This window comes from Adiantum capillus-veneris, chromosome 24 (genome assembly GCF_014529385.1).
Source record: "Adiantum capillus-veneris isolate H3 chromosome 24, ASM1452938v2, whole genome shotgun sequence".
In the NCBI taxonomy this organism is placed as follows: domain Eukaryota; kingdom Viridiplantae; phylum Streptophyta; class Polypodiopsida; order Polypodiales; family Pteridaceae; genus Adiantum; species Adiantum capillus-veneris.
This window is the reverse complement of record NC_140954.1, coordinates 16074562-16086786: the sequence shown is the minus strand read 5'-3', so window position 1 is coordinate 16086786 and position 12225 is coordinate 16074562. Positions and strand designations below refer to the sequence as shown.

At 42.3% G+C, this 12225-nt stretch overlaps 2 pseudogenes; both read right to left on the bottom strand.

Annotated features, from left to right (window-relative positions):
* Nucleotides 1-10249: 10249 nt before the first annotated feature.
* On the bottom strand, nt 10250-11369 carry LOC147426008 (uncharacterized; annotated as a pseudogene).
* A 35-nt stretch (nt 11370-11404) lies between these two features.
* On the bottom strand, nt 11405-11997 carry LOC147426007 (uncharacterized; annotated as a pseudogene).
* Between the last annotated feature and the right edge of the window lie 228 nt (nt 11998-12225).

Sequence of the window (12225 nt, the reverse complement as noted above, 5' to 3'; positions counted from 1 at the left end):
GTGCAGGATCTTGGATTGAAGCAGTGCTTACCAGTTCTTCACTGTGATAGTCAAAGTGCTATTTCCTTGGCTAAAAATCCAGTGTTTCATTCCAGAACGAAACACATTGATGTGCGCTATCACTTCAGTTGTGAATGCCTGGCAAACAAGAGCCTTGATTTAGTGAAAATTCCTACGTCAGAAAACACAGCGGATGCATTCACCAAGAGTCTCTCCAACCATCAGTTTCAACGTTGTTGTGAGTTGATGGGCATTGGGTAAGATAGAGACTTACTCATTCATTCTCTCTTTTGGCCTCTCACATTGGCCATCAAGTGGGAGATTGTTGGGTTTATGCTGGCCATGTCCGGCCGCCCATCTAACTGCTACTAACCCAAGTGTATAGTACACTTGAGCCACTCTTCAATATATGTGTACATTATAATTGGGGGCCTTAATCTTTGGCTCACCCCCTTCCATGCGTGTGTCTGTGTGCTCTTTCTCCCTGCCCACAGCTTCTCCTTCACAGATCCTGCTTCTTCAATCCAAGTGTATAGTACACTTGAGCCACTCTTCAATATATGTGTACATTATAATTGGGGGCCTTAATCTTTGGTCACCCCCTTCCATACGTGTGTCTGTGTGCTCTTTCTCCCTGCCCACAGCTTCTCCTTCACAGATCCTGCTTCTTCATCTCAAATATCTCCTTACACATGCCCCCGTCCTACAATTGCCTGACCACACAACCCTTCTTTGTAGTTATTACAGATGCTAGTGGCTCAGGTATAGGTGCAGTCTTGATGAAAAATGATCACCCAGTTGCCTTCAAAATTCGAAAACTCAAACCATCTGAAACCAAGTACAACACATATAATAAAGAACTGCTAGCAGTAGTCCATGCTCTAGACATTTGGAAACAATATCTTATGGGCTCTGAAGTTCTGATCAAGACCGACCAACAGGCCATTAAACATCTTCTTACTCAATTCACCATTTCTGACCGTCATATCAAACAGACTGGTTTTCATACAAATTTCCATTCCATGATACAATACCAACCAAGTAAAGTGAATGTAGTAGTAGACGCATTAAGTAGAAAACCTAAAGTGAATGTTATTTTTGTTACTTGTTCATGTGTCTTTGATAAAATCAAGCATATTTATTTGAATCACATTTTTGTGAGTGATGTGCAATCATTTCATTCTATGCCTGATACATATGCTCAAGATCCACATTTCTCACATACTTGGTTTGAAACACATCACAATAATCGTCTTCCCTATGAACACTACACCTTGGTAGATGGCTATCTTTATTTTTAGCAAAAGCTATGCATCACAACACCCTTTAAGGAACTAGCAATGGCTGAAATGCATGCACCGCCATATATGGGTCACCAAGGAATTCAATCCACACTCATTGCATGTCAAGATCATTTTTTTTGGCCTAAAATGAAGCACGATATCACAAAAGTTGTTTTAGAATGTTTGATATGTCAAAGAGTTAAACGTCATCATGGTAAGTCTTATGGTCTTTTAATGCCTCTCCCTATCCCTGCTGGCCCTTGGGAACAAATCTCCACGGATTTTATCACAGGACTTCCCACCACATCCTCACACAATGATATGATATGGACCATAGTTGATTGTTTTAGCAAACAAGCGTACTTTGTTCCCTGCAAAAAGACACTATCTGCACCACAGGCTACAAACCTTTTTCTCAAAACCATCTTCCCCTATCATGGCTTTCCCAAGCTCATTCTCTTTGACCAAGATGGCCGCTTTTGCAATCACTTTTGGGTAGCCCTGGCCAAAAACTTAGGCTCTACAGTGGATTTCACATCTGCATTTCACCCTGAAAGTAATGGTCAAAACAGAAGCCACGAGCAACACTATTATGGACCTTCTTAGATCTTATACCACTGAAAATACTACAAATTGGGACCAACACCTCCCTATGCTTCAATTTGCTTACAATAACACCCCTCCCTCCTCCACAAACCGTGCACCCTTTAAAATTGTTTATGGGAAGAAACTCTTTGTCCTTGTCTCCACTATTAGCACTGATGTCCCTGTGGCTGACACTTTAGCAAGAGACCACACACACTATTAAAAGAAGCCACATCTTGCATTTAACGAGCACAACAACGATACAATGCACAAACCAACAAGAAACGAAGACCTCACCTTTTAAAGAAAATGACCTTGTTTGGCTTAGAATAGAAAAACGACGCTTAAAAAGCGTAGAAAAACATCCCAAAGTCAAATTGGCCCCTAGATTTTATGGCCCATTCAAAATCCTTCAAAAGATAAATGACATTGCGTTCCGCTTGGGCATCCCCTCACATTGGAAAATACACAACCCCTTCCATGCTAGTTTGTTGAGACCACATAAGGGACCTATTCCCGATACTCCTTCCATAGCTGACCCCCCCTTAATTGAGGATGATGAAGAAATTCTGACTCCTAAAATAAATTTAGATCATGACATGATCAGTACCCGCACAGGAAACCAGTACAGACGATATTTGGTAAAATACAAAAACCATTCTTTGGAAGAGTGTCAATAGATTCCTAAACAATCGCTATGTCCGCACTACTATCACTTGATACTTGTATACCACACACCTAGAGACATAGATTCACCGATTTAGGCAGTGCCTCTGGTCTTTTAGAGTAGATTCGCCGATTTAGGCAACACGACCTTAAAAGTGTAGATCCGTCGGTTTAGGAAACACTAGTGTAGATTCCTCGATTTAGGCAACACCGCGAGTTCAAAATGCAGATTCGTCGGTTTAGGCAGCATTAGTGCAGACCTGCCGATTTAGGCAGCACGCCCAATGGTGTAGATCGGCCGGTTTAGGCAACACCAATTGCTAGACCAGTCTACTAGTGGGCTGGTCACCATTGTCGCTAGTTTGGTTTTGGTAACAATTGAGGACAATTGTCTTTCAACCTCCAGGTATGTAATAGAATTTTTATTTTGATGATTTATTTGTGAAATATTTGATATTTTGATAAAGCATTGCAATGTTGATTTGGACTATGGAATATGATCACTTGTCGGGTATTGTGTGAGCAGATTAGTGATTGACACGTGTTGGACAATAAGGCGATAGCAGTTATTCGGAATAAAACTGCCACCATTGGATCTCGTGGCAGTCCTTAGCATTTTATGGTTCAATTATAAGTTGAGATGTAGACAACTATTAATTTTTATATTGAGCTCTTTACGAGCCATGACTATTTTATGTCCAAGTGCGAACTGATGTAACTTATGCTTGAGCATGTACTTTTCTATAAATCAAGAAGGACATGCTCACTCTTGCACGGGGGGAGATTGCACCCACTGCTCGTGTTTCTCTCTCTCTCTCTCTCTCATCGCGTGATTAGTTGAGATCGTATACGACCACGTTTTATCAAGTATGCTATTGATTGATTGGATCGTTTGTAGCATATTATTCTTTTGGGGGTTCTGGAGGCGACCTTTAGCAATAGATTGTGAATGAATCCAAAAAAAAGATTATGCTTGTGAAAACCAACCATAGAAGAAGCCATGCATTGTGTACAACAATGAGACACTTGACTTTGTTGAGATCTTTAAGTACCTTGGCCTTGAGGTTCCAATCAATCACAACTAGCATGAATGTGCTATGCTAGAGTGCTCAACTTTTGGTCACATCCAAACTTGTTTCCCTCACTTTTTAGCCTTGACTTAAACCTACACACTTTCCTCTCCCCACCACAATGTGAGCTCTCCATTGCGATCCTCATCACCACAATTTTGGAGCATCGAGAGCCACTCTTCAGCCACACACATACTACATCACATGTAACTTTGGTCTCACAGATCTTATTTGACCTCCGAGGACGATAATAAAATCTATCTCTCTCCCTCCCTTTTCTTGTTTTCTCTCTTTGGCACTTTCTATTTTTACTCTCTCTCTCTCTCTCTCTCTCTCTCTCTCTCTCTCTCTCTAAATTAAATGATTGATTTGATAAAATGAATTAAATAAAAAATCAAAATTTTTATAAAAAATTACCTAGTTGGGCAGCTTTAGGGTCCTTGACTTGCCGCCTGATGTTGTTGCCCATTCCGCTTCTTGAAATAAGCAAGAAAGGTCTCTCTCTCTCTCTCTCTCTCTCTCACACACACACTCACACACACACACACACACACACACACACTCACTCAACATGGCTGACAGCGCATGCAACCTCGTCATCGGATTCCATCAGCAGGTGTGGCAAAAGCAGCAGAGCCAATTTCTGTGAGAGAGAGAGAGAGAGAGAGAGAGAGAGAGAGAGAGAGAGAGTCATCCAACCGGTTGACAGCTTGAGAATGAGCCATGCGTGTGTGGAAGTTGTGTGCGCGAGACAGAGAGAGAGAGAGAGATGCGCACGTGTGCAGGAGGCTACCGCCAGCTACTAAAGGAGGTTGCTACCAGCTACTACAGGAGCCCGCCTTCTGCTCCACCGCTCGGGCTAATGGCCTCTTGACACATTGCCTCTATGGCCACCGCATGGCCTTTTCCCTTGCCACCATCCAAATCCCTTGCTGGCCATACCACAAGGTATTGCCCATGGCCTCTTTCCTCGTCGCTCTTGGACTCCTTGTTGCCTAGCAGGCTACCACACACACACATAAATATAGATTAGTTCACCTGCTCAAAGTGTGCATCGTTGAAGGTCGCCTCGACGTTGACGTTCACCTCCTGAAGGAGTGCATTGTTGAAGGCCGTCTCTCTCTCTCTCTCTCTCTCTCTCTCTCTCTCTCTATATATATATATACTTGAGTGCAGGGCAATGCGCATATACTCAAGGAGTCAAGGGTCAACACGAAGCTTGACTACCAAGGTTAATGATTGACAAGAAACATAGAGCACGCACGAATGTCGTAAATGCATGGGGCCTATCAGCTGGGCTCGTAGCTCATCCGATAGCTACTTGTTTGTCCCTAGCCTTCAACTCGCAATTGACACCACGTGGCATGAGAGTCATGCTGCCGTTATAGAATAGAGTTAGATTCATAGATTTTGGGTACTTCAAATTTTTTCTTTAAAGAGAGACATATACGTGGGGAACGGCTTAAATGCATATCTAAAAGCAACCCTAGGTCACACGACCCACCCTCCTCTCTAAGTGAGAGGGGTGTGGTGGGAGGCGATCATCTTGGGAGTCGTGAGAAAAATCCAAGCCATAGATTTGGTGCCTTATATTTATAAAACGTCGCTCGGGACACCCAAATTTACATTAGCTCGCATTTACTGGATCAACCATGTTCCCATAATTTCAGCAAAATCATGAGGCGTGCCAAATTGAGACAAGTGGAGAATTTCCATGAAAATAAAGAGGCAGAAGAGGCATGAGCGGTGATAAGAAAACATAATGAGAGGTATGAGCAATGAATAGCCAACATTTCCAAATTTATAGCGTAGAGTTAGATCTTCTTATCTGAAGCCAAAGTAATCTTTTCGTTGAGATAGTCTTTTTTTGTAGTGGACAAGCCAACACAAGCACAAGGTTCTCTTCTTCTCTATGTGCAGGGTTGTGCAATTGCACATCTCTCTCTCTCTCTCTCTCTCTCTCTCTCTCTCTCTCTCTCTCTCTCTCTCTCTTGTTGCCTTATTGAGGAGGAGATTTAAGCCCCACCCCTCTGCACCCACACCTTGTTGTGTCACCTACATCCTCAACTTGCCTGGTTACTTGCAGCCCTCACAGCTTGTTACCACAATAGTCCCTCACCAACCTCTACCTTAGCTCTGCCCACGGCCTTTGTTTGTTCAACTATCTATGCCATCAACACTTCAGTATTGCTAGGAGACACAACATTAGCTGCCACCTCAACTAGCTGGAGAGCCTTTGAGTGAGCAATTCAAAGCAAAGACAAGGATGCAGACGAGATGTGGTGCTGAAGACAGTGATGGGGCAGTGTGCCATCTAGACTGCTAAGCAAACGAATCTATGGATTGAAGTGCTTGCTCCACCGCTCTCCTCTTTCTGTGCTCTATGTGTTATCTTGCTACCCTCGCCTTCCTCTACCTATGGCCCTGCTTGCTGTCATCAACTCCATCAACACCAATAGGTGCATTTTCAACTGCAAAATGGATTGTTGAAGGAAGCTTCAAGAGAAAGTTGTAGTGTCTCGTGTGAGCAAAAGAAGCAACCTATGAAGGGATGTTGAAGACCAAACGCGCGGGCGCACGCGTGTGGTCTTCAACACACACACACACACACACACACATAGAGAGAGAGAGAGAGAGAGAGAGAGAGAGAGAGAGAGAGAAGCGCTTCATTCTACAAGAAAATCTATCCACATCGGAGAGAGAGACTTTCATACATACCCTTCTCCGATGTGGATATATTTTCTTGTAGAATGAAGCGCTTATCTCTCTCTCTCTCTCTCTCTCTCTCTCTCTCTCTCTCTCTCTCCCTTTGAACTTTCTCTCTGTCATCCACCTGTGGTGGCTAACAACATACACCAAAAAATCCTGTCACACTCTTTGCTCGATCTCAAAGTCACTCAAGTCTGCTTGCGTACAAGTATCTCAGCTAGCTCATTGTGCAAGTCTTTGATAATTCCATGAGACAGAGGCTCGTGAGAGTTAGCGCTTGTCGATGGGAAGCGAGAGAAGGGGCAAGTGTCGCCACTTTACATACATGTTTTAAGTAAACTAGAGCCTGCATCCTTCAAAAGCACACGCAAGGCGAAGTGGTTGGGACATGTGTCTCGCATGGGTGAAGTCATGTGTTCAAACCCCACGGCCACAAAATGGGGTACCCTGAATTACTTTCGAAATACGAGTATCCTAGATTACTTTTATTACAAAAAGTAATCTAGAGTTTTTGTAATTTAAGGTACGCGCATCCCAAATCTATGGCCCACAATCCTCCCACCGGAGACCCCACCCTCCCATATGCATGTCACTTAGTCCTGAGGGAAGACAAGAAGGTGGATGTTAAACAAGTCCCATCATAGAAGATGACTTTAGTATGGCGTGGCTTGCTTGCAGCTTTAGCTTTAGTATGATGTGGCTTTTTGAAATTTGATTGTAGTGACAATAAAAGACAAGAAGGTGGATGTTAAAGAAGTCCCGTCATAACCATAGATGGAAATTGAAATTTTAATTTATGTAAACAAGCAAGTGATGAAAAGTAGTCCACCTCTTTTGAACACAACTCTTGACTCTCCTTTCCACGATTGAGTACCTATGTGAATATACTTGGTTGTCTTGTAATGAGTATTTTCTATCTTTTTCACCCAATCAAAAATTTGCATTTAAAAAAAATAACCTTCCCTTTTTCATTAGTTTCAAGTGATAAAATCACAAGGCCTACCCAAGCTACCCTTGAGAACAATAACGGAAGGTTAAAAATTATAATACACACGAGGCAAGAGTCTTGGTGTGGGCGAGATGAGATGAAATAGAGGGAGAGAGAGTCATTCATAATTTATTGCTTGACGAAGCCATCTCCAACTTGAGTGAGCATGAGAATATGCTCATCACAAAGGGTGAAGCTACAGGTGCACTGGAAACCATTATGCCTGTTATCATCTTTTAAATGTAGTTGGCCACCTCTAGGTGGGATTTCCACCGACGTGGATCAGCTTGTGTGGAAACTGCATGTGCCAAGAAGGTGATATCATAGTGTGGGCACGGGTTCATGAGAAAAAAGAAAGGGTTGAAGGCCTGAACACACTCATCTTGGGCAGAACCTCCACCGCCACTGTTTGGTTTGTCCTCTCTGCAAACAACACAATAGTGAAGCATAGCAGGACCACCTCCCCTCCCAATAGATCACTAAGTGCCCCGTCTCTAGCAGCCTCTTTATATTGCTTGTATATTTCTCTGTTGCATGTCAACCTCACAGTGAGAATAGCCGATATGATCTCAGTCAGCTTGTACATCACAACTAACACTTGCTTGCCCAACGCCACAGAGAGAAACACTGGGTATGCATATCTTGTGGTAAGGAAACATGGGAGCTATTGCATAAGGAGATGGTGGTTGAAGGGTGAGAAGGATTGGGTATTGTTTGAGGCCATGGAACATATGGGCATAGGGGTTGTGGTAGAAGAGATGGAGGTTGCAAAGAGGGTGGAGAGGAGGCGGTTCTCTCTCTTAGCCTGGTGAAGGGTTTCCTACTCTAGCTCTTCGAAGGTCTCTCCCAGCTGCTACCATTCTCCACTATCCACAACCGTGGGGAGTATTATATATAAATAAATAAATAAATAAATAAATATATATATATATGTAGAGAGAGAGAGAGAGAGTAGCTCAGCTCAACCTACTAAAAACTACCTTAGCTTCTTGAAGGGTCTCTGGCTCTTTCTCTTGAATGATTGCTCCAAGCCGCTATCACTCTCCAAGCTGTGGGATATTATCGTGTGTGTGTGTTAGAGAGAGAGAGAGAGAGAGAGACAGAGAGAGAGAGAGAGAGAGGACACAATAGAGGAAGTCTGAAGATATAGAGCATGAGGGTCTGTTGTGCAGCCGTAACAATGGCCATGCATAATATGACCAAGCATAGCCTACATCGTTGGGACCTTGCCGCATCACCAGCCCCCTATTGTGCATCCTCTAAGTAGCTTACGTTGGAAGCTGCATCGTAATCACTGTCAACTTTATCATAGATTAAATAGATTTCAAAGTATCATCGGTTCAATTCTGGATATAATTCATCTCCATGGTTAATAACCATGTGAGTAGGTGATACAATCTTTGAAAAAGAAAAGAAGAGGCGAATCAAGATAGATGCTCCCGAGGAGGCGATTCCAGTCGCGTAGAGAGAGAGAGAGAGAGAGAGAGAGAGAGAGAGAGAGAGAGAGAGAGAGAGAGCGAGCACTACGAGAAGTGCTTGAGGAGCTTCGACCTGTCTAGGGAGTCATCTCTTGGAGTCCATGTCAAGGCGGTGGGAAAGCACAATATTTTTTGTTAAAACAATACGAATTCTCGGAACAACTGTCGACTGTTGCCTGAGTGGTTAGATCAGAGCGCACAGAGTCAATGCTGCATCTACATGAGTTCGAATTCTGTCCTATACATTTTATGAGGCAAGGGCAATAGACTATGATAACCTTCAAATGTAAAGAAAAGAATCATAAGGAATGTATGATAGAGATGAATATAATAAAGGGAGAGCGAGTAGGCCTCATGTGAATATGTTTACTTGTCTCCATAATGAATATCTTTACTCATTTTGTCTCCTCCAACCACTCAAAATATTGATTTTTTTTGGCTTTTAAAAAAAAACCTTAGTGTTGTGTTGGGTTAGGTAGGGTTGTGTTGGGTTAGGGAGACTTTCATTGTTTTGAGCGCATGATGGAGGCTTACATTAAATGTTATTTCCCTTTTTAAGTGATGATTGAGACTTATCTTAAATGTCATTTTGGTTTTAAAGTATTAAATGGATATATTCTCTTGCATCCTATTCTTTTAGAATGAAAAAGTAAAGCTTCACCGTGCTCAATTCTAGTAAGTTCCATACATGCATATACATAACACACACACAATATATAAATAAGTAAATATATACTATATACTATATGTTAATGAGCTTTTTAATTATATATATAAATTTATATATTTAGATATACACACACACACACACATATATATATATATATTAATGAGTTTTTTATTTTATATATATAAATGAGAGAAAACTATGGTAAAGAGAAGAAAAACCGGTGCAATGATGTCAAAACTTAGTTAAAAAATATTACAAATTTCAAAAGGTTTGCTAGTATTTTTGGTTTGTTTCTTTGCGAGGAGGACACTTGATCGCTTAATAAAAGAGACATTCATGAATACTGTTTCACCTTATATAATTCTAGTTGAACTCAACCTAATGATTTTATCACTTCCTTATTTTTTTAGAAAGCCATCGTGACCCTTTCCCTTGTTTTCAATAAAATTCTTCCCTTCATTTTTGCCAAAAAGCATGCATAGAGCATGGATGATTATATTGACGTACCTCTCACGCTCTCATGCAGCGGAGTAGTGGACGGGTGAGTGTTTCTTCTTCTTATGCAATGTGACCTACTCGCAAGTGCAAAAAGAAATTCATTTCTTAGAAAATTCCAAAGCATCTTCAAAAAGTTGCAAGAAAGTATGACAGAACTATGGGACTGTATAAAGGGGACATCATGTAGTTCACACATTTCTTTGGTCATAGAAATACAGAATACAATTTTTTTTGAAACAACAAAGTAATGAAGAGGCACGTAAGGAGCTATATTTATGCATGGGCATCCACTTTCACTTATATCACAAGATGTTCGTATCGTAGTCGAAATCAATCTTGTCGCGAGGGGGAGCGTTAACACATTTAGCAATACAAGGAAAATGAAATTTATTTGAACCATGAAAGTGTAGAGTATGCCAACAATGAAATTTATTAGTAATATTATTTAACCATGTTACAATTGCATTTAACCTATTGAGTTGGAGCTTAAGCGATGCGACCTCAGTGCACAAGCCATGAATTCGCTCTTGCAGCTGTAAGATTTGGACATCCGTGACATTGATTTCGTATTCATTAATCATGGTTTTTATACTATCTACTCAGTTATTAATAAATGTATGGAGAGTCGTTGAGTGTAGGAGTGTCTCCACGCACTTGGTGCCACATCTAAACGAGTATGTCGTGGAGTCTGTCGAGAGTTGCATCCTCGTCTAATGCCTGTGATTCTGGAGGTTGTGTTTCCTCGCTTTCTTGGGGACTGGACGTCTCCATCGAACCTGCAAAAAAACATAGATGTTCTCAGAGGAGTAGACGAGGACGATGTATGTGAAGGAGTTCACAAAATTCTATATACATTGTTCTAACTAGCAACAGTAGTGATCCCTCTCCTAGTAACAAGAGGAATGAAGTCTGCGCCTAGGACTACGTTGTCTTCATCATCACTGTCTACTATGACAATGGGTTCTTTGCCTTTGGAGCTTGAAGGATTGTCGAGCACGCCTTGGAAAGCATCTATTGGGAGGCAAAGGCGTGCATTTTCGCAGACGCTGCGCTCGGAGGAGTGAGTTGCTGAGGGGTTGGCTAGTTCACCAGGTCACTGAGAGCAAATTGGCGACATCAAAGCGAGTCAATACAAAAAGGTAGAATTGCAACACAAGTAACGAGAGAAATATATAAATATACCTGTGGTTTTCTTTCCACCTTCTGAGGAACCAATCGATTTGAGGTTGCGCATTGGTGTAGGCCTCGTCAAGGACGAAAATATCAATGACATCTTGGTATGTAGTGGATGAAGGGAAAATCATGCTTTGCCACAAAGCTTTGATCTTCTTCAAGGGCATCCGACGCCCTTGAAAAGGTGTTATCCATGAGGAGGACGAGTAGTACTTGCCAGAATTTAGCATATGGTGCAATGTCGACAAGAAGTTGTTACCGATTGGATGCTGCAAATGGAACTTCTAGTACATAATTGCACGGTCGAAAATATTTGCATTCGTCAAAAAAACCCTATTCTTCAGCTCGTTGGCCCCGTACTGTGTGTACAGTTCAATTCCCTTGTTGATATCGTCTGTTGTCACGTTGTGGGAGAAGTTCGTGTAATGTGGTTGGTCCATGTCCTTCATGCAGTACCCCAACATGCCATGGAAAGTGTGCATGTTATTCTGCTTAAGGCCACGACATAGAATGTTAGCTCCGACAGGGCTGTTAGCATCCCACCCCAAGTATTGTTTTATCTTCTTGTTCACTGCGAGAATGGACGTCGCCATGATTCAAAGGACCATCTGGAAGTGGAGGTGGAAGACAATGCCACCGCGCTCGATCGAGCACATGCCAACAACCGCTTCCTCCTCCACAAAGGCTTTCAGCCTCAGAAACAAAGCAACGTCCACGTCGCTTCCGCCAGTAGATATTGTTATGCTAAGCTCAAGCATTTCTTGGGCTTGTTGGCTTCTATGCGAGCGACTCTCTCCTGTTCGGAGAGTCTTGGCCTACCTCGCGGTCTCCTTGAACTAGAGGGAGCGGCCTCTATTGAGCGGGCGAGTTGCTTCATCCTCGCCATTGCATAAGAATCCTCAAAATGTAAGGCAATTGACGAACACAGTAACAACATGCATAAATAGCAACAATTTTCGTGTGAGAACCCTACCAAAACAACACACGAAAGCAACAAAATGCAAGCACATTTACCTCCTCGCACGAACGTGACACAAGCAAGAAGAGGGCGGCCTTCGTAACCTCCGTCTCCCAATCAGATGCTTTCTCTGTTGCACTTGATCTC